Below are 25496 nucleotides of genomic sequence, written 5' to 3'. Positions count from 1 at the left end.
ATGCCTGATGATGGTTGAAAAGGAGGTTTAATGGAAAGATGGGATGGGTGGTGTGACCGAGCTTGAAAGCTGCCTACGTATCCCAAGTTGGGAATCAGGTCGAACGTAGTTCATGCTTGATGATGGTTAAAAAAAAAAGAGGTTTAATGGAAAGATGTAATGGGTGGTGTGACCGAGCTTGAAAGCTGCCTACGTATCCCAAGTCAGAAATCAGGTCAAACGTAGTTCGTGCTGATGATGTGTTGGTGTCAAAGCCTTGATAATTAAGTTTCATCATAGCCGGGTGAGCTCGAAGCTGTCGAAGAAAACTTCACCGTATCTAGCCTAGGAGGACTTAGCAGGTTGTAATGGAGCTTTGGACTTGGTTGCAAAAGATGGTAATAGCTCAAATATGCCCCTAGGGTCTAACTAGAATTTGATAATTTTGGCTCCAACAAGTTAACTAAAAACTTCGCATTTCTGGCCCCAAAGGTTTAATCAAGAAGTTTCTAACCCTGTGATTTGTTGAATAGATTGGCAATTTTGCCTCAAAGGCTTAATTGAGAAGATTGGAAACTTTTGCCCCATGGTTACTTGCAAGATCTTTCCCAATGTCACTTAAACCGATGCATCTCATTGATCTTTGATTCTGTCTTCTTTTTTTCTTTTTTTTCCTTTTTTACATTTTTTTTTTTTTTGCTTTTTTTTTTTTTTGAGATTGCACCGGCTTGGGTTTTGAAAATCTTTTCTTTTCTCATTCCTGGGGGCCTCATTGCCTTTGTGACATTAGGTTTCAACACAGAGATTTCTCCTGATCAGACCCTAGAAAATATGGGGACATGCTACAAGTAGGAGGGTATTTGGATAATGGGTTGTAGGTAAGCTGAGATGAGCTTTCAAAAAAAATGCCAAGGCACAACAGGGGAACTAGCGGATTCAAATGTTTCTGAATTCTTTGGGAAAGCAAGCGGTCGAAGATGGCCTCCCTTAATAGGTTCAATGCGGTGAAATCCCTTCTAAGCTCCACTCTCATTGGAAGGGGATCAGATGTATGGAAAGCTCAAGATCTTTTATTATCAATACTTTGACACCCAAAATGGACAATGAATGGTTGATGAGTTTTTTTTTTTGTTTTTTTTTTTCAAGAAAGTTAGGCAACGGGCCGTCGCAAGATTCATCATCAAAATATAGGGAAAAAAAATGAGAATAAACAATATACTCAAAAGAAGCTATTTATTGAAAGCTAAAAAAGGTTACATCAGACACAAACTCACTAGGACTGACACAACACCAAGAAGGAAAGGTAACATCTTTCATAGGTGGAAAACATAGAGAAAAAGAAAGAACAACAACACGACTTTCTACAACACGACTTTCTACAACACTAACGAACTTAGGCCCAGACATGGCCAAAACATTCAGGTAAGGAAAGCAACCCCATGGGATGAACATAATCATCTAGGAAACTTCAATTGATAAAGACACTCACAGTAGGGTGGATCAACAGATGTGTGGTGAGAAACTGTTTCCTCCATCTCCAGCAACTTCTGTGTCAAAAAGCTAATGATGTCCAAAACCTTCAAACGCCCTTGTTGGGCCTGACATTGTTGCTTAAGAGAACTACTTATCCTGCTTCGGACAGAGTTCAAACTTCTTCGCATTCAACAAGTTTTGCACTGCATGTCGGAGATTGGTACAATTGTCAGTTGCATGACCCTTCTGATTGTGGTAATGGCAGAATAAGTTTGGGTCATACCACTTCGGTTTTGGATCCGAAAGAGGAATGGGTTCCGCCTTCTCAATCAAACCGGCTTCAAGCAAGCTGCTAAAGAGTGTCCCCAGGGGCATTCCCAGATTCGTAAATTGTCTTCTAAGATGATGGGAAGGATGAGTAATGTTTTGCCCCATTGTGCGTGGTGATGGCCTCAGGGATGAGGCTGGAGACGGGGGAACGACAACTGCCATTGTATTAACTCCTGGAATTCCTGGCTGAGGGGGTCTTGAGCTATTGCTAGCTTTTGGCGAACCTATTTGATATCTGCTACCTTGTGGGAGATTCTCCTCATGAATTGCATCTTCAACCTACTAGCCAGCAACAATCAAGCTATCAAAAGTGGTGATGCCTTGTCCAAATATGTATGTACGGTATGGATGCCGCAACTCCTTCATAAGCATACCGACCTGCTCTTGCTCACTGGGTCGATCCCACATCTGAGCTGCTTTGTCACGAAACCTTTTCAGGTAGCTAGTGAACCCTTCGTCAGAAAGTAGCCTTGTTGTCTCTAACTCTCGTTGAGTTAGTTCCACCTCAGTATTGTAGGAATCCTGGTGGGAGAAAGCCTTCATCATATCTTCCCAAGTATGGATTGAAGATGGATCTAGAGCCATTAACCAACGATGAGCAGCACCGATCAATGAAAACTGAAAAGCTTGCCCCGACTGTTCATCTGTGAAACCTCGGGACTTCAGCTGGCCAATGAAAGACCTCAAGTGGGTACGAGGATCTCCTCTACCATCAAACTTATCAGATTTCCACTTGAACTTATCAAGGAGTATAGCATTGGGGAAAAAGCATAATCCATCAGTGTCAATGATTTGATCTTCAACTCCTTTCAGATTTCGGATTGTGCGTTCTAACTGATAAAACTTATCTTCCCAAGTCTTATCTTGTTGACTCTGATGTGTTCATCGGGTAGGAGTGGAATCGATTACAACTTGGTCCTCGTCATCAACTGCCTAGGTTGGAGGAGTAGACCGATACGGGGAGAATCCAGGAGGATAAAGAGGGTTTGATTGTATAGGAGCATTTGGTGTATGCTCAGGATTCTCTTGTATCCTCATAGTGGCCATCATGTTGACCATCATCTGTTCCAATTTGACCATTAATCTATTCTCCATCGTCTCCCAACTGGACGAGGGATCACCATGCTCACTCATTCTGCTTGAACAGTTGGAACTTTTTGAACTCTCTAATGCGATACTTGACGGAGGCAAAGAAGGAACTTTGACAAGTCTGCCTGTAGTGGAATCCCTAACCCAGGGCTCTCTTTCACAAGAAATGGTACCTCGAATGAGTGGGAAAGGTTGAAAGAGTGGAATTTCAGTGAGACCCTCCCCCTAGATTTGAAATAGTGCCTTGAAAAAGACGAAGTGATGAGATGGTAGCAGATAAACTCTCCTTTCTGAACATGACTATAGACAGTAAGCATGTACAACGAGATTTGAACATACAAAAGTTAGTCCAAAAAAGAATGCCACCAACTCAAAGGCATATTGGAGAAAAGTACACTCAAATTGGGTGAACTCTCTCATGATAAATCAATCAAGGTGGTCTAAACAAGAATTTCCATGCAGGCAATACTACCTTGAGACAGTCACCCAAAACTTGGTGGTGGATAAATTCGGATTTTCCCCTAACACCGAGACAGCAAATGTGGAACCTTTACCAGGTTGAGATCTACGCCACATTGGATTGATTATCGAGGAGTAGGCATCACCCTACAGTTCCAATCTTGTGTTGTGGACATAAAAACCAACACTGATGTAGTTATGAACACTAATGCCTTAGCATTAAAGTTAAATCCTTATTCATCCATCGGTAGATGGGAGATTGAAACCAGTAAAATCGGCTGCGAAGGAATTCCAAAACGGACCGCAGACAAAGTACAATCAATTGTGGCGCTCCTACGCATTGGGTCTATGTTCAGTACATGATGCATGCATAGGGTAGGCTATAGGAGAAAAAAGGTCACCCTTGACAGAACCGATATACCTATCACTCGTATGTACGAAGCGAGTCGACAGTACGTAGTTCCTTTGATATACCAGAGGTACGATATCAAGGGCTGTGGCTTCGCCGCGGATTACCCATGACTACACATGGGTTCCAACGACTAACCACGAGGTTGAGTGATTCCATGCAGTGAGTATGTGCACAAAGGTGATGCAGGAAGTGGCTATCATCCGATCTCAGAGTACTTAGTATGATGTATCCCACCTCCCCGGGGGTAGAGGCACAACAGGGAGTACCCTCGTCGTTTGACTTCACTTCAAGCACGATGCATGATGCAATTAGTACAATCACAATATATACAAACAATTATGTACAACACAACAAGTATACAACAAATGTGGTCAAATCAGAAGTCTGACAGTCCCCAGTGGAGTCGCCACTGTAGGCGCGGCGGACAGAGGGTCGCTGGGCGTGCACCAAGGGGGAAAGAAAGAAAATGGAAAATGGGAGTCGCCACCTAGATTTAGGGTCTAGGACCCATGAATGGTGCCCCTCCTTCGTAGAAGGGGCGCTAATTTAACTCCAATGACTCAATGGATGGTCTACCCTAGATCTCTGGGTAAGTGTCAAATTACGGGCTGGAAAGGTGTTAGGCACCCAGCAACCGCCCGGCTGACGGCCGGTCTTCCTAGACCAAACTCTGTTGTGTGTTGTTGTGTTATACATATTATGCACTTAATTAAACTAATTTTTTTTGAAGATTTTTGATTATCTTGATTGAAATTTATGAGCCTAGTTAGGCTAATTAAGATTAATGTTTTAATCCTAATTACTATCATTAGGCTAGATGGTTATGTACATTATGCATCCTAGTTAAACTAATTAATTGATTTTACCTAAATTAGAAAGCCTAACTCTATGGTCTAAAACATGGTTGACTGTAACAAAGAAAACCAAGTCTAATTATATCATGGAGAAGGACAATTATATTGATAAGCAAAACAGCTTATAGGCCAAAATAGCCAAAATTACAAAAATGCCACTAAAGGGCCAAAATATGTACAAATGCATGAAATCATATTTAAATGCTGTAAATAAGCAAAACATGATTAAATAACATTAACATCATGCATTTGGATCATCAAGAGCACATGAAATGGCAAGGAAATGTGGGGTGGTAAAAATTACCAAAATGCCCCTGTTATGGCAAACATGTAGAAAATGCATGATAATTCATGAAAATGTTGACTTATGCTTAAAACATGTTTATTAAATGTTAAAACATGCGGCAAAAGTAACAGGAGCCTTTCCGGGGTCCTAAGCAAAGTTTGGTCACAAAATGCCCAAAATGCCCCTAAGGGCAAAATGGCAAAAGTGTCAAAAGACACTTAGAATCATTGTAGGCATCGAAAGTGATGTTAAACATCCTAAAATGACTGAACACACCAAATGATATTTCCAGAATGATAGCCTAGGCCCACGTTTGGTAAATTACCAAAATGCCCCTGGAGGACGCAAATGACTTTGTATGCATATCTATCAAGCATGATGGTCACGTATGCATATGAAAACATCCTAAGCCATTCTAAAACAGCATGTCATGCATAAAAATTTGTTTTCCTATTTTTCCAGAATTTTTCATTATAATTAGAAAAATGACATTTATACCCCTAAATGAGGTGGGAAATGTATAAAAACTATCAAACATGCATGTCAGTGGATAATGATTCCATAAAATCAATCATGATGAAATATGCATTCCATAATTTTTTTGTGAATTTTTATGCATTTATATTATTTTTAATATTTTCTGAAATGCTAAAAAAGAAGGAAAAACAAAGAAAAATACAAAATCCCCATCACAGATCCGAATTGGATCAAACCAGAGCCCATTCCCACTAATAAAAACATGATCTTTAACATGGTCATAATACTTTTGTCCAAATACCCACCCACATGTTCAGATTTTACATAATCTGAAATCCTTTACAGAGGCAAAAATGTTACAAAAAAAATTATTTGGAGGTTGATAAAATTAATGAATGTCAAACATAGTGACAAGCATCGTCCCTGAAAATTTCATATTTTTATCAGTCTTAAATTATTTTTAACATTTTTATAACTGAAAAACAACCTTTGTTGTAAAGAAAATAAAAACAAATACTTAGAAATAAGTAAAAAATATGAAAAAATACCCTTGAAGCGTGGAAGTGTCTGGGCTCAGCTTGAGTAACCTTTTTTTTACCGTAAGTATCGCCGGAAACCTCCAAAAACCGCTTCAAGTGTGGTTACCCCGAATGGCAAGAGTGGTGAAGAAAGGGTATTTACGGAATTGTATATCATTAATGAAGCATAACCTATGGATAATAAAATCATGGATGCAAAGAGGGGATCAAGGACTACCTGAAGGTAATTTTTCATTAATTTTCCTCTGTCTCTAGACCCTCCAAATGGCCTCCTATTTATAGGAGAAAATATGTTCGAGGAAAGGTCTCAAAGACCCTTGGGGCCTTAATGGCTGGGGATAAGATGAGTGATGGGCTGGCTGGGCTTGCTTGTGCTCAGGCCTGCTGGGCAGCCTAGGCCGGTGCAGCCTTACCCTGGCTCAGGCAAGTGGGCATGGGGCCATGTGTGGCTCAGCCTAAATGGTGGGGGCTTGGCCCCTGCCGACAGTCCAGCTGGGCCGGGTCAGACTGGTTTGACTCGGTTCGGGTCAACTCAGTTTGACCCACCTTTTTTTTATTTTATTTATTTTTTAATAAACCATTTAAAGATTCCATTTTAAAGGTCCACGTTCAAATGCTAATATCTCCCAATCCATGTGGCCAATTTTGACGCGCCACATATTGCCGCGAAGGTCTCAACCCTTACTTTCCATCCGTATGGTAGATATGGCTGGATTTTGCCTAAAAATGGCATGGATATCGAGGAAAGCACATAAATGGTGTTTCACACCAATCAAGGTCCAAATGATACCAAAATTACATGAAATTTTACATGTAAGCACAATATGACCAAATAAAGTTATCCAAATGGTTTCAGGTCACATCGGGTGGCTCGGGTACCAAGAACCATGCCAGGGGTAAAACGGTCATTTTTCACAAAAGTTACCCGATTTGGCCAAAACTTTACGTGAAAGCTTAATATGACCAAATGAGGTCATCCAAAGTGTTTCAGACTAAATCGGATGGTCCAGATACCGAGAACCGTGCCAGGGGCAAAACGGTCATTTTCATGAAAGGTGTTGGATTTGGGTGAAACTTCAAATGTGGACTTAAAATGGTTAAATACGACTATGTTAGGGGTTTAAGCTCTATTTTGGACAGTTGGTTACAAAAAGTGGGGTCGGGGTAATTTGGTAATTCTTGCCATTCAGTCACCACACGAGTTACGTCTTTGACCATCATTGCCTAGACACACTTCCAAGGTGTCAAAATGTGGTGTCTACAGTTACCAAAAAAAAAAAAGCTAATTATCTATTGAACTAAAAGTATTTCAAATTTTAAGAATGAGTAAGTTTCTTAACCCAAAGAAAAGTGCAATAGTCAATTGAGTATGAAACAAACCAATACTTAATCACATGAGACAGGTCAATCAAGGCCAACTAGGTCCTAGCAAAAATTAGGGCCAACCTAGCCCAACGTGGCCCGATCAGGTCAATCAGGGCCGGGCTGGCCTGGGTTGAGATATTTCAGCCTGACCTAGAGCCGGGTTGGGCTTGGGTTGAGCTAAAAGGACTCAGGGTTGGGCTAGAGTTTAAAAAAACCAGGCCCTATTTCACTCTTAACAGTAACTTTGGAATCTCTAGTTCACAAAATTTTAGCATCACTTGAACAACATGTGCAGTAAATGAGTGTCGACCAGATTAGTTTCAACACTATTGTTTTTGGACTGAGTTTCCCTCCACCCACGGTGAATGGGATCTATTCACCGAGGGGCGGGAGAGGGTACTTTGAAACATACTAAAATCCTAGGAGGCGTTTGTGAATCCTAAGATGGTGGGTGAACCGTCCTCTATGGATGAACCATGACAAGCAAAGAAAAACAAAAGGAAACGTGTATATATATATATAAAGTAAAGAAACTGTGAAAGCACTCCCACCATATCAGAATTGACCAAACGGTTAATTAAGAAATTATTCTCCAACAAGCTAGGCATGTAACCAGCACATAGTATGCATTTTAATGATAATATTTTTTGTTAATAATAAAAATAATAGAAACAAGTGATCGTTGTCTGGTCATGCAGTGATCAGGTGATCAGGATAGGAAGTGCAAGTTGATCTACTTGAGTGAAATGCTTTATTTTACTAGGGGGGCTGGACAGTAAAGTCATATGATTCTGTGTGTACGTGCAGGAATCACGCGACTAATTAGCATTATTTTTCCCAAATAGTTAAAATATTTGTTGATAAGATGATAACATCAACTGCAATGGCAACAATAATAATAGGGAATGGTTCTTAGTTTGCATTATGTAGATGGTATCTCTAGATTGCACACAGTTACAATCACATGTATCTTAGATAAATCTTAAATTTTTTCAGATTGTGCAAAACTGGGGGACCTAATCATTGCCCTCTACACGGTAACCCTTTCAATATTTTTGCTGGCCCAAGTAGTTTCTCCCATAAATATTAAAGGGAAAATTATGTTGAAATGAAGATTGGTTGGGTTACATCTTGATTGTAACCTTAAAGTCTTAAGGTTTTCAACCAAAAAAAAAAACCTTAAAAGTCTTAAGGTTCAAGCAATACAACCTCAAATTCTTGAAGAGAGCCTGATTTGCCATGAGGATTTTAGTCCAGTTAGTAGTATAATCATTCTCATTTACACAACAAATATCCACACCTAAGTAAGAACCGACACATAACATTTCATCCTCTTAAAATTTGGTCTTGTCCTCAAGTCCACTAAATTACAAATAAAAATTAAAAATTATTCCACCTGGATCCCAAATCTTGTTGAGGTAATTCCCAAGTTGCTTCCGCCGTTGTCAATGTTACGCCCACAAACTCGTCAGTCCAACAATGCTTGAAGAACCTGACAAAAATCCCGTACGGATATGAGACGGTCCATCTCCGAACACATCTCTTCCAACCACCACTCTTGTTTTAAATTGTTGAACAGAGGAGGATATTCCCGTATAGACCCGGGATGGTCGATTTCCTTCGTCGTGCCTGGCTCGATGCCATTTGTTATGTGCGAGAATTAGGGCTACAACAGGGTCCGGTTGGGCCGGGCTTTTTAAAACCCTAGCCCAACACTGAGTCCCCTTAGCTGGGCCTAGGCCCGCCCTAACCCTGATGGGCCAAGATCCCTGATTGGGATGGGCTTGGCCTATTGGCCCTGACCCTGACCTTGACTCTGACCCTGGCGCTGGCCCTGACACTAGCTCTGGCCCTAACACTAGCCCTAACCCTGACCTTAGCACAAAAATGGTTTAACTTACCAACATGTGAAATGTTACATGTAATAAACCTCTAGTGACCTCCTTCATTAGTCAAACCCACAGTTCATGCCCCTCACTCGGCTCCTGCTTCAATAAGCAAATTAAAATAACTGGATGTTTATATAACAACACTATAAAGGGACGGATTCACATTAATCTGGTTATTTTATTATGATTCTTTTTCATAGGTACTATGGTTAGGCCCCATTTAGATAATTATATTTTTTGATCACACGTATCATAATTTCTATTTTTTGATAAATAAAGAATTTTCTTCACGAAGTATAACACAATAAACAAATAAGGTACAAAAATTGTACACATCAAGTCTACATAATTTTATTCCCCCAACCTGAAGAGTCACTATTTCTGATAACTAAAGTTGATCCCTCAAAGTCCTTACTTGAGAAAGCCCAGAAAACAACCCTTTTGCCTTATTTAATGTCCTCTAAGCTTATTCTAACATCAGTAAAATTTGATCAATACTAGGATTGTAAGGTATCAAGAAGCACTTTTGCTGTTTTGCATATACAAAATCAAGGCCAAAATTAGGGCCAAAATCAAGGTCAAAATCAGGGTTCAAAATTAGAGCCAAATCAGGGCAGGCTAAGTCCGAGGTCTCAACCCTGACCCGACCTGACCCTAACTCAGGGCCAAGAATTCTCGGCCCTAAAGTGCCCTCAGGGCCAGGAATCTTTAGCCTAGGCCCTGTTCGGGCTCAAGGCGGGCCAGGGCGAGTGTGGGCCGACTGGGCCAAACTTGCCGCCCTAGCGTGAATCTTGGTGGAGAGAAAATAGAAAATAAGAGAAAAGATAGGAGATAATATAGAGATTTGGCTTCGACGAAGCCGGGCATCTTGGCGCAATTTGAAGGCCGTCAATCCTCTCTCAAGATAAACATTAAATTAATAATTTTTCAGTTCTCTTTCAACTTCTTTATTCATCAATAAATACACAGATAATCCTAACTACCTTCTTCCCCACTTCTCAATTTTTCCCTACCCTACAATTCATCTCACTTTTAATAATTACATATAATAATTAACCATAATCTAAGGGTGTCAACATGGAACCGAAACTGAAATTGGAACCGGAACCGACCGTTTATGATTGAACCGAACCGCACCATAAAAAAATGATCCGATTTTGATTTTATAGGTTCTCTTTCCGATTTGTTTTTTATTTGCACCGCATAACCGCGGTTCTAAACCGAATAGAAACTTGAAAAACCTAATAGAAACATGAAATCCTTTCAATTCAAGCTAGGTTCTAGCAAAACATATCATATAGATTGTGAATCAATCATCTATTACACTAAAATGACTTAGTTACAAAACCAAATCACTTTCATGACTTTTACCTTGAAAATCTCCTAAAAACCTTCCAAAAAGGGGGATAAACTCCTCCTAGAATGCAACATCTATCAAATACAACCAATAACACTCTTAATTTAAGCTATTCTAACAACAATCTATGAAACCAAATCATGATTTAGCTACCTATGGTGAAACCAAATGAAAATCAATATTATAATACCTCAAAACCCCTTGAATGAATTCACCTCTACATTCTATTGCTCTAATCCTTCATTAATCACTTCCATCTTCAATTATAAGCTTTCATTCCACTAATTCTAGCTTGATTCCATCATCTTCAAGCCATTTCCCTCACTCTTCTCACTCTCTTACCCTAATTTGGTGAAGTGGTGAAGAAATTACCTTCTTGTGATAATAAACTTCTCCATAAAGAATAGTTATACTCAGTGACAAACTTGTAAATACTTGGACTTCTCAAGAGAATACCCATAAAACCATGCTAATAATCTATATCCTAAATACTTCAACCAATAGTGAATCACTATGGGTTATACTTAGGGTCTTTTCTATTATGCCCTTAGTTCCTTAGCCTAGTAATGAACTAGACTGAGATCACTTATATTGAACCACAACATTGAACCATCATGAACCAACATTAAACCATAATCATAAGTGAACCTAATAATGTCTCACATACATCTAGGTCACATAAATACATATATCTCATCTTTAACCATAGTCTATGAAATAGAACCATAATAGTCCATAAAATAAAATCATGGGCTATAAATTAACATAAATGTCTATATAGGATCATCAATCATACATATGCCCAAAACTCAAGATAAATCATGTAAAATCATAGATACATGGAAAACTTACCATAATCTAGCAACATCATAGATCGATCCTCTTTCGTCCAGTCCAGTCACTTTATTAATTCAATAATAAACAATTATTGAATCGACAATGGATCAAGGTATTAAATTTATAGGCCCAGGCACTTAAGGCCTGTTTGGCATGGGGTTTCATAATTTAAAACAACATCAATCTTCATTTAAATTAAACCCAAGTGGTCCACCACCTTGGTTCCAATTTGGGCATGGAATCATGGCTATTCCCCAAAGTACATGAGGTCATCAAATGGACAGGACAAATCCTCAATTCATTAGGTCTCACAGCCACAATCTCATTTAGTTGTGTTGTCCACACCTGTCAGCTGATCACTGCCGGTTGGTCTTGATCAGCCAACTCTGATAAACCTGCTCCTTATTGTGGCATGGTTCAGCTGGATTTTTCTCCAGTTCTTCCACCCATTTTCAGGGTGTTTCACCAATGATTAATCACTATAAAGTATGATGCCCAACATGTGAAATTGTGGATCCAAACATCGAGGTTGGTGTGCGTACCATTAGTCAATTGGAATCAACTACTGCTATCCAAAATCACTAGGATTGACAGTTGTAGGGGCTGTACCTCCACACAAGTCCCAAAATTAGTTTAGGTCTAGGGTACGGGTATAACATCAATAAATTCCTATATTGAAGTCTTGATCATGCATGCAACGAAATTCCTAGTAAGAAGACTCTACCAACATCAACACCATAGGAACTCAAAATAATGGATCCTTTAAGCTTTTCTCTTTCTTTCCTTTTTCTTCTTATTTTCTTTCTTCTTTCTTCTTGTCTTCTTCTTTGGAGAAAATAATCTTTCTCTAGTTTCTAATTAACTCTTTCTCTTTCTCTTTCCTTCTTCTTCTTATTTTCTTTCTTCTTTTCTTCTTCCTTCTTCCTTCTTCAGAGAAAAGAATCTTTCTCCAGCTTAATCCACAGTGATCTATTATATAGACATGACTCTAGTTTCAAATTAAATCTTAATACACTCAAAAATAGAAAAAACTAACAACTAACTAAACTAATTCAACCATAATGCCTCCATTTGTAATATTTTATATCCTCAATGAACTTCCAAATATACCCATGGTGAATAGTTCCCCAAATAGTGCCTCCACTAAAAATGACCCAATTTTTACAAAAAAGAAACTAAAAATGACCCAATAGAATCTCATGTAAGCTTACCTACCTCTTTCACTTCCCAAAATACCCTTCACCTAAAGCACTAAACAAACTCAAAACCTCAAGTGAAATTGAATCCAATCTTGAACCAAAACCATGGGCTGAACTTAGGGGTGCAAGTTTGGACCTGTCGGCCGCCTGGGCTGAGATATTTGGCCCTAAGGGCGGGTTAGGGCTGGAAAATTTTGGCCCTAAGTTAGGGTCGGGTCGGGCTAGATTTGAGGCCTTAGGCTAAGCATGACCCGGCCCGACCCGACCCTGTTTTAAGTTATACTATAAAATATATACTAATATAATATATATATTATAAACGTTAAACATCGCCCACATTTTGTTATATAATATATATTATATGAAGACAATAAGTGATATAATACATTTTATTATAGTGTTATTTGATGTAAAATTGATAATTTTCTCCCCAGCCCACTCTAGCCTATGCATTTCCTTCCCCCTTCCCATGATCAGGGCCAATTAGGGTCAGCCCGGCCCGACCCTGAGGGCGAGTCAGGGTTAGATTTTTCTGACCCTGAGTCAGGGTTGGGTCGGGCCTAGGCCAAGCTAAGGGGACTTAGGGTTTGACTAGGGTTCTATAAAGCTCGGCCCAACCCGACCTTGTTGTAGTCCTAGTTGAACCACCCATGACTTAAAGTGACCCAAACCTCCTCATACCATATAAAAGAACATCTACTATATCAATATTATTCACACAATTTCATTAGGTATTAATACAAGCTAATGAATACATTAAACCATAGTATATAATACAACATAAGATATCAGAAATCATATACTCTTATATCATGGGAAATGCTTGAAATTACAATTCTACCACTACTCATTAGAACAATATAAATACCATTAAAGATATAATAGAATGATGATGTTTAACCAATAATTACACAAATATTATAAAAAACAATGACATTTAAATATCTATAAAAATCAAGTAAGATAATAAAATAATCACAACACGAAAGTGGGGTGTAACAATATCTCATTTGAATGAAAAGAAACATAAAACATAAAATTTGGGAGGATTCACTACAAAGAACAAAGTGCCTCCTAAAGGAAAGGTTGCTTACTTAGATCAAGCTCAACTAGTTACCAAGCATAATGATGATAATGTAAGGCGTGATAAAGAATATGAAAATGTAATTGATGGTTGAAAACAATTGTTTCACATGACAAAGCCATTGAGACACTTAATCTATTTAGTAATTTTTTAAAGGAAGAGAGAAAAAAGTCGAAGGAGCAAGGAAATTCAACCAATCGGATTAATATGCTAGCTTATGAGTGTCTATAAAAAACAAATATCTGGGTTAACCCTGAGATACCAATCTTGGGTTCCATCCCTGGGTTTGAAGTTGGTGATAAATTTCGGTACTGGGTGGAGCTCTTAATTGTTGGCCACCATCGCCCCTTAGAGTGTAGCATAAATTACTTAAAGAAAGGTGGACATATTATTGCCACAAGTATTGTTGCTTAAGAACATCATTGATGAAAAAATGTTGTAAGGTTTATCTTTGGATCGAAAGAATTGCAAGACTATGACTCCATCTATGCTCGGGGAAAGATAGTTTCAGATTTTCCTACTATGGGTTTTACTTGGTGGAGAAATATTAGCTGGAAACAGACGATTCTAGGACTTCTATCTGTACATTTTAGATGAGAAGAGTTCCACGAAGTCGAAGGTTCATTTAAGAAAGAATCAAAAGAAATAGGAACTAGATAAGCATATCTACTACTACTGTTCTTACAATTGTACTGACAGGCTATAACTTCTTGATAAAAATTGTTGGAAAATCACCCAATTTTGTTAAACTGTAATATTTCCATTTTTCACCGTAAGTCCTCAAATCTATTACATTTCTTAACTTTTGTTGCAAATATAAAGCATTCTCTTCCTTTTATGATGCTTTTCTATACATAGAATTCTAAATTTCTGATATCCAAACTTTGGACTTTGGTTGTAGGCATTACTATTTACATAGAGCATGTCCAATAATTTTTTGTCAATCAAAAAGTAATAGCCTGCCAGTACAGTTGGAAGAACCGAAGTAATAGATACACTTATGTAGTTCCTATTTCTTTCGATTATTTCTTAAATGAACCTTTAACTTCCTGAAACTCTTCCCCTTAATTTGACTTCCTGAAACTCTTCTCAACTGAAATTTAAAGATAGAAGTCCCGAAATTGCTTGTTTCTAGCCAATATTTCTCCACCAAGTAAAACCCATTGTAGACAAAATATGAAACTATCTTTCCCCGAGCATATATGAAAACAGAGTCTTGCAATTCTTTTGATCAAAAGATAACTCTTACAACATTTTTTTCATTAATATTGTTCTTAAGTATTAGCTAGGTTTCCTCCCTTGAGCTTTTGACCCTTGGGTCACTTATCTCCTTTCATTGATTTGGCCCTGACCGCTATAAACTAAGAAATTAGGATCAGACGTGTCATTGTCATAACCTCCAGATGCAACAATACTTGTGGCAATAATTTTCCTCCTTCCTTTAACTAATCTATACCAGACTCTAAGGGGCGATGGATGCCAACAACTAGGAGCTCCACCCTGTACTGAAATATATCACCAACTGTAACCCTTGGGATTGAACCCAAGATTGATATCTCATGGTTATCCCACATATGTTATTTCTTTAGACTTTCATATGCTAGCAAATCAATCCGATGGGTTGAATTTCCTCGCTTTTTGGACTTTTTTCCTTCTTCCTTCAAAATATTCCTTAACAAATTGAGAACCTTAAAGGCTCTGCCATGCGAAACAATTGTTTTGCAGCCATCAATTATAATTTCATTTTCTTTGTCATGCCCTACATTATCATTCTTATACATGGTAACAACTAACAAGTTCACCTGAATCTAAGTAAGCAACATTTCCTTTAGGAGACACTTTCTTCTATGTAGTTAATCCTCCCGAATTCTGTCTTATGTTTATTTTTACTCAAAGCAGATACAAACTTTCCCACTTCCATGAGTTTATGCTTCTTTACATTTTATTCCAATAGCACTAGTTGAGTTATATGTATAGCCACCAGTTTTCCTTGTTTGCAGGGACAGTTTGAAGCACCCATCAGAGAATGCCTGCAGGCATTTCCATCCCGAACTTCTTCTCCAGCATGATTGGCTTCATTACTTACTGTCTTCTCTCAGAAGGCCTCGCCTTCCAAATGGTTCTTCCACAGCTAACACTATTGCCTTTTTTCAGAAGAAAGAGATTTCAGGTGCTCGTCTGTGCTAATTAATACATAGATTATTTCTTCCACAACCTGGAGGAAATGCTCTGGTGGCAGAGATTTCTCTCCAGGGGCAATATTTAAGCAAACTGTCATCTGTTGCACAGAAGATCGAGCACCTGAAATCTGATCCCAATAAATGATTCACAGAAGAGAAACTTCAGAGAGAGTGAAAAACAGATTCAACAATTCGACAAAACATCACATGAGAACGCATTACTGAAGTTGATTCTCAAGAATTAGTATAATACAGTTAAAAAAAATCAAACAGATAAATGGAATCATATAAAATGAAATTGAAAAATGAATCGTAAAGATGTAATAATTCAAGTAATCTGCAACTAAAGAGAAACAAAAATAAAATCATCAGGATTGTGCAAATTAACGACGAAGAAGAACGGAAAATTATGTCCTCTAGTTCCTTACCCGGCCCTGTTCCCCAGTGCCACGAAGAACACAAATCCCAAATCTAAAAACGCAAACAGTAACTTACTTCATTACACGCAAATGAAAGACGATTCGATTCACCATGTACCACTGCTGTTCAATCTACTTGAACCTGGACGGACGAACAATACCGTCGGTTAGCGGTGAAAGGTGGGAATGCAAATTGGAACCGAGAAGAGAAGAAGTTATTTCTTTAATGCCGGTACACAGTACACGTCGAACGGCCGAAAGGGTGGGATTCAGATTTCAGTGACGAATTGAGGATCGTAAGGGAAATGATGAAGAGATGCCTCCCTCCCTTACTGCACTCGTCAACTGCCCTTTCTGAAAAGTATTGAGTCCGGATCCTCTGAAGAGGATTTCTCTCCAATAAATAACCTTCTCTTCGTGCCATGTTTCATATCAAGTCACGGAGACTCATCCGTTTCCACTTTCCCTTATTTATGTATTTATTTTTTCTTTTTCCTCCCTCTAAACATCGACCCATTGGTTCTGAAGAACAACTACAGCTTTGGTCTTGCAGAAGGATGGTGAAGAAATTATTGTGTATGATATCGGATCGGATATTGATCACATGAATCAGATTGGGTATCAATCACCCGTAAAACCGATACGATATCGATATGGCATTGACACTGATCAGTTGTATCGGATAAGCTTACCACCTGATTTTCTTTAAAAAAACAAAAATAGTTTTTTTACTATTTTACCTTTTGTTTGTATCATTTCACCAACACGGTATCGACATAAAATCGGGATCATGTTTTGAAGAATTGGTATCGGATCGGCCAATTCGCATCAATATCGGTTGAGACCAATACTGATTCTTGGTTGATCCCATCTTGGTGGACCAGTACAGACAAGTGTAAAATTTAAATTATAAAATCTATTTTTTTTCAAGGAAGCAAGAGTAAACCTAACCGATCTGGATCGGTAGAGACCGATATCAATTACTAAAACCCATTGTTTTAATGCATGGTATTGGATCAGGCATCAGTCACTTGCAAAACCAATTTGATACCGCTACAGTATCGACAAGGATCGGCCGTATCTAACAAAATTGCCCCTAATTTTGCTTTAAAAGAGGATATTTGACTGTTTTACCACTTGTCGTCTGTATTGTGTCACCGATACGATGTAGGCCCAATATTGGCATCGGCCACTACCAAAACTGTTACATATCGCTTTGATACGAGCGATATGATACCAATACCTCAAACCATGGTGATACCGATACATATCACGAACGATGCGATAATACCTTAGACCATGATAAACAAGCTCGTAAACTTTAACTATTTGTATGTAAAGTTTTAAAGCGGTTGGGTCTGTTGGGATATAATTTAAAGATTTCTATTTTAATTACCTAATTTTTTTTTTATATTAATCTTGAATACCTATTTCAACTGAATGACTTTTTATGGATTCCTATAAAAGATGGAGAGAGAGGAGAAGGGTAAAAAAAATAATAATAAATAAGGGAAACGAAGTTAAGTCTCTGTTAATTGGCATGAAACGTGGCAATAGGAGAAGGTTATTGGATGGTTATTAGAGAGGAATCCTAGTATTCCCATCAAGATAGATTGTAACCAATAAATATATGCCACGTACGCTTGTCTCCCTTTGTGTGCAGTTTGGACCCGAACACAACCCCTGAAACGATCAATTTTTTTTGGGGATAAATTTTTTAGATCTACTTGATAAGAACGGAAATTACAAGGATAATAGGGGTGTCAATGGGTCAGGCTGGGCTGGGTTGGCCTTAACCCTAACCCATCCCTGGCAGCCTTAACCTTAAACCAAGCCCAGCCCCACCCTGGCAGGGTTTTCCCAAGCCCGGCCCGGCCCTGATTGGCCCTGAATAGTGAACAACCCAGTGAGCCCACTTAACAAATAATAAAACCCCAAGCCACTTAACATATATATATTATGTATACACATTGACCTAGCCCACTTAACAAAGCCCATTGTACATATAATGTATATGGATACATAGCCCCACTTAATAAAGCCCATTGTACATATAATATATATGAATACATAGCCCCAACCCACTTAACAAAGCCCATTATATAGATTATATATTATGTATACAAGGTCGGGCTAGCCCTGCCAGGGCCAAGGCCTCAACCCAGGCCAGGCCCGGCCTTGCCAGGGCCAGCAAAATACTAAACCCAGCCCGACCTTGTCTAGAACATAGGCCCGGCCCGGCCCGGCCCTGCCAGGGCCAGCAAAATACTAAACCTAGCCCGACCCTGTCTAGAACATAGGCCCGGCCTAGCCCTGTCCGGGCTCAGGACGGGTTAGGGCTGGATCGGGATGGCCGGGTGTTTTGGATACCCCTACAAGATAAGTAGGTTTCAAATTTGTTTTATATCCACAACTTTCCATTTTGAAAAGATTTACTCAATCCTCAAGTTGGTTAATACTCATGCCACGCAAGAATAAAATAAAAATGAACTTTCAAAATTGACTAAAAAATCTATTTTAAACCACGATGGAAAAAATGAGAGAAGGGGCACACGCAATTTCGCTACCTTTTTTTTATTATTATTATTGTTTCTCTCATTTTGTTTTTTGTTTTGTTTTATTTTTTTTTCTTTTCTTCGACCGAGTTTCTTTCACCAACTATGAATGAGATCCCATTCACCGTAGGGCAGAAGAGGGCAGAAATAAGTATTGGAGGGTATTTTGGAACATACAAAAACCCTAGGAGGGGTTGGTGAACCTTAGGATGGTGGGTGAACCATCCCTTTTTTTTTTTTTTATTTCTATTGTTTTCTATTCCAACAATTAAGATGTACTTCCCTTTGGAATTTTTTTTTTTGGACAAAACCCTTTGGATTCGATGATATTGCTTTTTTTATTTTTTTTAGGGGATAATAGCCGCTTTGATTTCTACTCCTACAATTAAGGTGCACTTTCATCCGATTTCACAGGTTTTAAAATAATTAAATGAGGTTGGGGCAATTTTGGAAGTTTTATTTTATTCTATTCTAGCGTGACATGAGTACTAACCAACTTTGGGGGTTAAGTAAATCTTTTTAAAATAGAAAGTAGTAGACGTAAAACAAATTTGAAACATACTTATTTTGTAATTTCCATTCTTATCTTGTGGATCTAAGTAATATTCTGTTTTTTTCATCTTTTTTTTTTTTTTGTAAAAAATGCCTTTAACTATATACAGAAACGAAAAAGTTATAATGGTCTATGAACAACCATGAAAAAACAAAAGAGGGACAGGAATTTAACCAAAAGAGATCTGACTGAAGGGTTGCATACGTTCCTATGAATCCATTAGCCACAAAGTTCCCTTCTTGTAAAGTGTGGCTGAATTGGACATGAGCAATCTTGATGCCAGCCTCTAGCAATCCATTAAAATAGGTTCACTCGCCATGGAATGGCTTGAATCCTATCGGAGAGAATGCTTATGAGCAGAAGATTGTCACTTTCAATGATAACCCTATCCAAGCCTTGTTGAAGAGCCAGCTAAAGAGCTTTCCTAATTGCAATAACTTCAACAGCACATGCATAGGCATGCCCAATTCCAGAAGCAAAGCAAAAGATAATATTGTGTTGAGAATCTCTCCAGATGTCACCAACTCTTGCTCACCCCGGATTCCCTAGACTTGATCCATCAACATTTATTTTGAGAAAGCTCTAAGAGGGAGGTTACTCGAATTTGCAGCGAAATTTGGATCGGATAGTTTACATTTGCATTCAAGTTTGAGATATCTTCCCATAACAAAAATTGATACGGTAAACATAGGTTACCTGAGAACCACAAGTGTAATTTTTCCTCTAGATAATAGTTCTTCCACACTTGAGCAACAAAGAGATAGAAACTTGTTGGTGATGAGTAGTTTGACTTGCATTCCAACTTACTTCTAAAGAGGAAAGAGGTAGAACTTAAAAGGGACTTTGTGATATTTTATGTATAATCCAAAAATGCGATTAAAACATAATTTAAAATAATATACTAATATGTTTAATAATAAAAAATAAATTTTGTAAACAATTTATAAAATTGTCATTGGATCCTGATTTTTGTTTGATTAATCACATGCATTCTACTTAATATTCTCCAATTAAGGATAGTGGATTCCATGTTGAGCACCTCTTTCGTTCACGAATCACGATGCACAATCACGAATCCAACACATCGATATATAACCCATGTGACATCAACAATTGGTGTACCAAAACTTGCAATGTAACATCATAATGATAAGGATCTCTCATGTCAAAGGGTCACTGGTGACGGGTACACATCTCTCCTTAATATGACAAAAAGTAACACATGTGAGAATTTATACTATAGTCTTTTCTATATACACACATTATGTGTACTTACATTTATGCCCCTGAAAACAACTTTTCTAGTGACATACAATGTAACAATCATATGAACAGATGTTCGGTCCTATCCCTAGTCGAGAACCGTTTTGGGTGAAATCAATAGAACAAACTTATAAGCCCGTAAATAAATTCATGCAATAAAATAATATTAAATTTATTTATTCCAAATTAATCAGGTTTGATTGACATAATCTAACAATCTCCCATTTGTACATCAAAGTCAATTTCTCATATGCTTTACACACATACTCTCTACATGTTTCATAAAAACTATAGGTGACAAACCCTTAGTCATGGGATTTGACACATTGTCTTCTGAGGCAACCTTCATAACTGCAACATCACCATTCTGAATGATCTATCTAATCAGATGGTACTTCCGTTGCACGTGTTTATTTTTCTAATGGGCCCTAGGCTCTTTTGCTTGCGCAATAGCCCCTTTGTTATTACAGTAAGGCCCTTTCACAAGATCAAGAACAACACCGAGGTCAGTCAGAAACTTTCTCAACCAAACACTTTCTTTGGCTACTTCACTGGCTGCTATGTACTCAACTTCAGTGGTAAAATCGGTTGTAGATTTTTGCTTTGTGCTCCTCCAAATAATTGATCCTCCTCCCAACATAAATATCATGCTAGAAGTAGATTTCCGGTCATCTTTATCGGTCTGAAAGCTTGAGTCTATATACCCTATTATTGACATCTAATCAGCCATAGACCAAAAAATGATCCTTAATATTTCATAAACACTTGAGGATATTCTTCACAGCAGTCCAATGTTCCCATACTGCATTGGATTGATATCAGCTCACAATCCCTACCGAATAGTAGATATCTGGTCTAGTATATAACATGGCATACATGAAACTTCCCACTATTAAGGTATATTGATACGCCCTAATATGACTAGCCAACAAGAAGCCGACACGCGGCAAGATCTCATCAAGTAACCCACGAGAGGGATCATTCGACTTGTGTCACAGAGCTAGCCTTGGGGGCACGCAACTAACTCAAAACATGATTCAAGGAGCTGTTAAAACCAACAACGCATAAGAGGGAATCTCGTTCCCCACTAGGAGACATCCCCCCTCATTAAGGTAGATAACAAAATCCCACTAGCGCTACGTGTCAGAAGATGGGAAGCAGGGAAGTTATCTACCACCTCGATAACCGCTTCAGGTATAAAAGAACAAAGGGGACCCAGGTAAAACCATTTTGACTTTTGGAACTTACTGCTCTCTCCGTACCCCTTTCTGACAACTTATCTATGAGCCGGACTGACTTAGGCATCAGCGAGTCCCCCCTCGGAGTCCGCTCTGGGTCTCATTTGTGTCTTCTTTCCCTTTACAAGACGCACACATCATCAGAAGGCTTTCTAACGGCAACACATATGAAATTCTCTTCATCTCCTCAATGTCCTCTTGAGGTTGAGGGCACTAGGATTTGGATAAACTAACTCCATGTCTGAAAGAAACATTTCCTTTCTTGGAATTTTCCATGTTAAATATAGCCAGAATCTTATATATGTAGATGGATTGTGAAAAGTCGAACATCTTTCTCTTGTGATCTCTCACAAGTTTAGTTCCAATGATGTAGTTGGCTTTGCCTAAATCTTTCATTGAAAATATAGTAGACAATCATATCTTCACAAAAGATAACATTCTCACATCGTTACCCATTAGCAATATGTCATCTATGTACAATACTAGAAAACATACCGTACTCCCATTGACCTTCTTATAAATGCATAGTTCATCAATGTTTTGATCTAAGCCAAACTACTTGACTACTTGATCAAAATAGATGTTCCAACTCCTGAATGTTTGCACTAGTACATAAATGGACCTAAGCAACTTGCACATCTTGTTCTCTTGACCAATGGTAAAGAACCCTTCTGGCTGATGCATATAGATTTATTCTTCAAGAAATCCATGAGGAATGCAGTTTGCATATCCATTTGCCAGATCTCATAATCAAAGTGTGTGAAAATGGATAACAAAGTCCTAATGGATTTCATCATTGTCATTGGTGAAAATGGCTCATTATAGTCCACCCCTTCCTCTTGGGTGTAGCCTTTTGCAATCAGGCTTGCTTTCAATCTCTCAACTTTTTGATTAACACCTCTTTTTCTCTTGGGGCATTTAATTAAATATTGTCAAACCCCAATCCATCATATATATCTTTAATCAGAGATCATGTGATCATATCCTCCACCTAGTGTGGAAAGTTTTGAAAATAAATTTATTCGTGAGACAGTTCAGAAGCTTGAACAAGCTTTTAGGAATGTCAAATCAGGAGAAGAGAAAATCATAGATGCAGAAGGGATGTGCTTCTTCCCCAATGTTCGTCTCCCATCTGGATTCAAATGGAAATCAGAAAAAATTAACGGAATAAGAGATCCTAGCGCTCACCTTCGATCCTTCATAGGTCAACTAAGGATCCAAGAGTTTTTTTATGAGCAATTAGGTCAAGCCTGTTTTTGTGGGTTTGATCTCGGATTCACTGATGAAATTGAGTCAACTCGATAGGAGTGTAAATACTTGAAGGCTGAAGCCATGGAAGAAGGCCTCTTCAAATGGCAAAACTCGAGAAAAGGAAAAATAACCATAACCTAAAACATTATACTTAAAGGTAACAACTTGGGTGGGTTGGGCCATGTTTCGAAGCCCAAGCCCAGCTTGAGGCTACCAATGTCTAACCAGGCTTGACCCTTCCCAGCAAACCTTAAGGAGACTGGATCCTCTGCACGTACGTGCAGGTGCACATACAAGTGAGAGGCAACCACATAGACTTTTTGTTTCCATAAATACCCCTCCTCACCATGTAACTGCCAAAAATTAGACAGTTGGTTATCTCTCACATGTATGTGCAGAGCAATTGAACTCAACCTTAGGCTAAGAAATCTCAGCCTTAGCCCACATCATCCATGTTCAATCCAATTTGACCTTGCCTGAAAATGAGCTAGCCCAAATTCCTAAAAAAATATTTAATTCTATTAATTGCAGTGAGAGGAAGCTTGGTTTGAACCTAGACCTAAAGGTAGTATTGTTGGCGATATAGAGTGCCAAATCAAAAATCTATAACCATCGATCTTACTTGATGTACTTTAGGGCATTCAAACAATGCACTGGAGGGAGTTTCAGGTTACCTTTTCCCACAAGCATGGTACCTCCAAAGGAACACAACACTTGGATAGAAGACTCGTTAGAGATTCAATGGGTACATCTTGATCAACCTTCGAAGGAGAACTCGTTAGGAGCTTAGGGCATTCAAACAATCCATTAGAGGGCATTTAAGGTTACCTTTTCCCACAAGCATAGTACCTCCAAAGGAACACAACATTTGAACACAAAACTCCTTACAAAGATTCAATGGGTAGATCTCGATCAACCTTTGAATTGGAACCCATAAGTAAAGACCCGTTTTCTCACTCCAAGGTATAAAACCATAGCACTCACACAAAGGAGGGAGATAGAAGAAAGAGAGTGTGCTACAAGAAGGAGAGAGGATGGCAGCAGAAATTGCAAGAGGAAAACTAATAGCCTCTTGTTGCTGTTGGAATCTAACTAAGTTGATGATGTCGACGACATACAAAAGATGGAAGGCACAAGAGAGACCCGGAGCGGACTCCGAAGGGGGACTCTCCGATTCTTGTCAGATCCGTGCAACAGTAAGTATGAAGCGAAAAAACAGAAAGAGATATAGTTGTCAAATGAATCTACTTTAGGCCCCTCCTTTACCATATAAAGGATAGGCGGTTGCAGAGTCCTAATTGGAGGAAGAGTCATTTCCCCTTAGGGAATTTAGTTAACCCGCTCATGCCCCCACTCAATTGGGGAAGCATACTCTATCTTCTCACGGGTGGTGGAGAGTCTGAATCCCAGTACAACTCTGCTAGTGGGGAGTTGGTTCCTTGCACAGAGTTTGAGTTCTATTAGAGCGCTAATGTCGATGGACCTGTTTCCTAACGGTTCCTTCCAGCTATGGCCCAATTCCTTCTTTTGATCAGTCTTCTGCCACAAGTCAATTGCTTACAGTAGGGATGTTTTTATGTAGATCACCTCTCTTGCTATGGCCAACCCCACTTTCCACCTCCTTTTTGCTGCCTATTTATAATACATCAAATCCTAATCTCTGTTATAAGTCTATATGCCAAATGGTGGGATCCTATTGGGTGATCCAATCAAGGTAGCTTTATGTGAGTCAAACTCAAACTATTGAACATAACTATTTTTTAGTCTAACCCAATCTTAGTAAATAAAACTGTTTACTCATAAATGCATCTCGAGTTTAATATAATATATGGGAAAGAGTTCTCTGTGGGGGGAGTGTGGCACATGCATGCGCACGAAGGCCAATAGGAGAATGCACTGAAGCATCAACAAGGCGGAGATTTTTGCCTTTATGGGAGTGGAGCGGTCATTTTGCTCCTTCTATGTCTATACGCACAACACATGCTCCCCCACAGAGTTCTTTTTTCCCAAATAGACCCCCAAAATAATAGTTTTATTGCATTTTAATACCTCTATTTAACATCGCACAGCAGACCTCTATAGGTATGGAATTAATTATTATCACCACCCTAGTCCGTCAAAACAACTTATTCAGAAAATCTTGATCAATGATTGAACGTTAAACCACTTTTCAAAACTTATTTTAAAATATAATTATTTACTAATATTTTAAAGGGAAAATTACCCTGCCATCCCCTAAGGTATATACTAAATACAGTACAACCCCTTGTGTTTTCAAAATATACACCCTGACCAGGGTACTTGTTACACTCAGCCCCACGCCGTTAGAGCATTATCGTTAGTTGTTGACGTGTTGGCCATTGATGCCTTAAAATGACAAATATACCCTTAATAGGGTGTGAGCTTAC

The 25496-nt window shown here is 38.6% G+C and overlaps 1 long non-coding RNA gene across 1 annotated transcript; it reads right to left on the bottom strand.

Annotated features, from left to right (window-relative positions):
• Positions 1 to 281: 281 nt before the first annotated feature.
• On the bottom strand, positions 282 to 15781 carry LOC122672900. The gene is made up of 3 exons (XR_006334506.1): positions 15768 to 15781; positions 1695 to 1698; positions 282 to 428 (listed from the first exon to the last, which is right to left on the bottom strand). It is a non-coding gene; the product is annotated as an uncharacterized LOC122672900 (long non-coding RNA).
• Between the last annotated feature and the right edge of the window lie 9715 nt (positions 15782 to 25496).

Source organism: Telopea speciosissima, chromosome 8 (assembly GCF_018873765.1).
Source record: "Telopea speciosissima isolate NSW1024214 ecotype Mountain lineage chromosome 8, Tspe_v1, whole genome shotgun sequence".
In the NCBI taxonomy this organism is placed as follows: domain Eukaryota; kingdom Viridiplantae; phylum Streptophyta; class Magnoliopsida; order Proteales; family Proteaceae; genus Telopea; species Telopea speciosissima.
The sequence above is the reverse complement of the archived record's forward strand: the minus strand, read 5'-3'. Positions and strand labels throughout refer to the sequence as shown.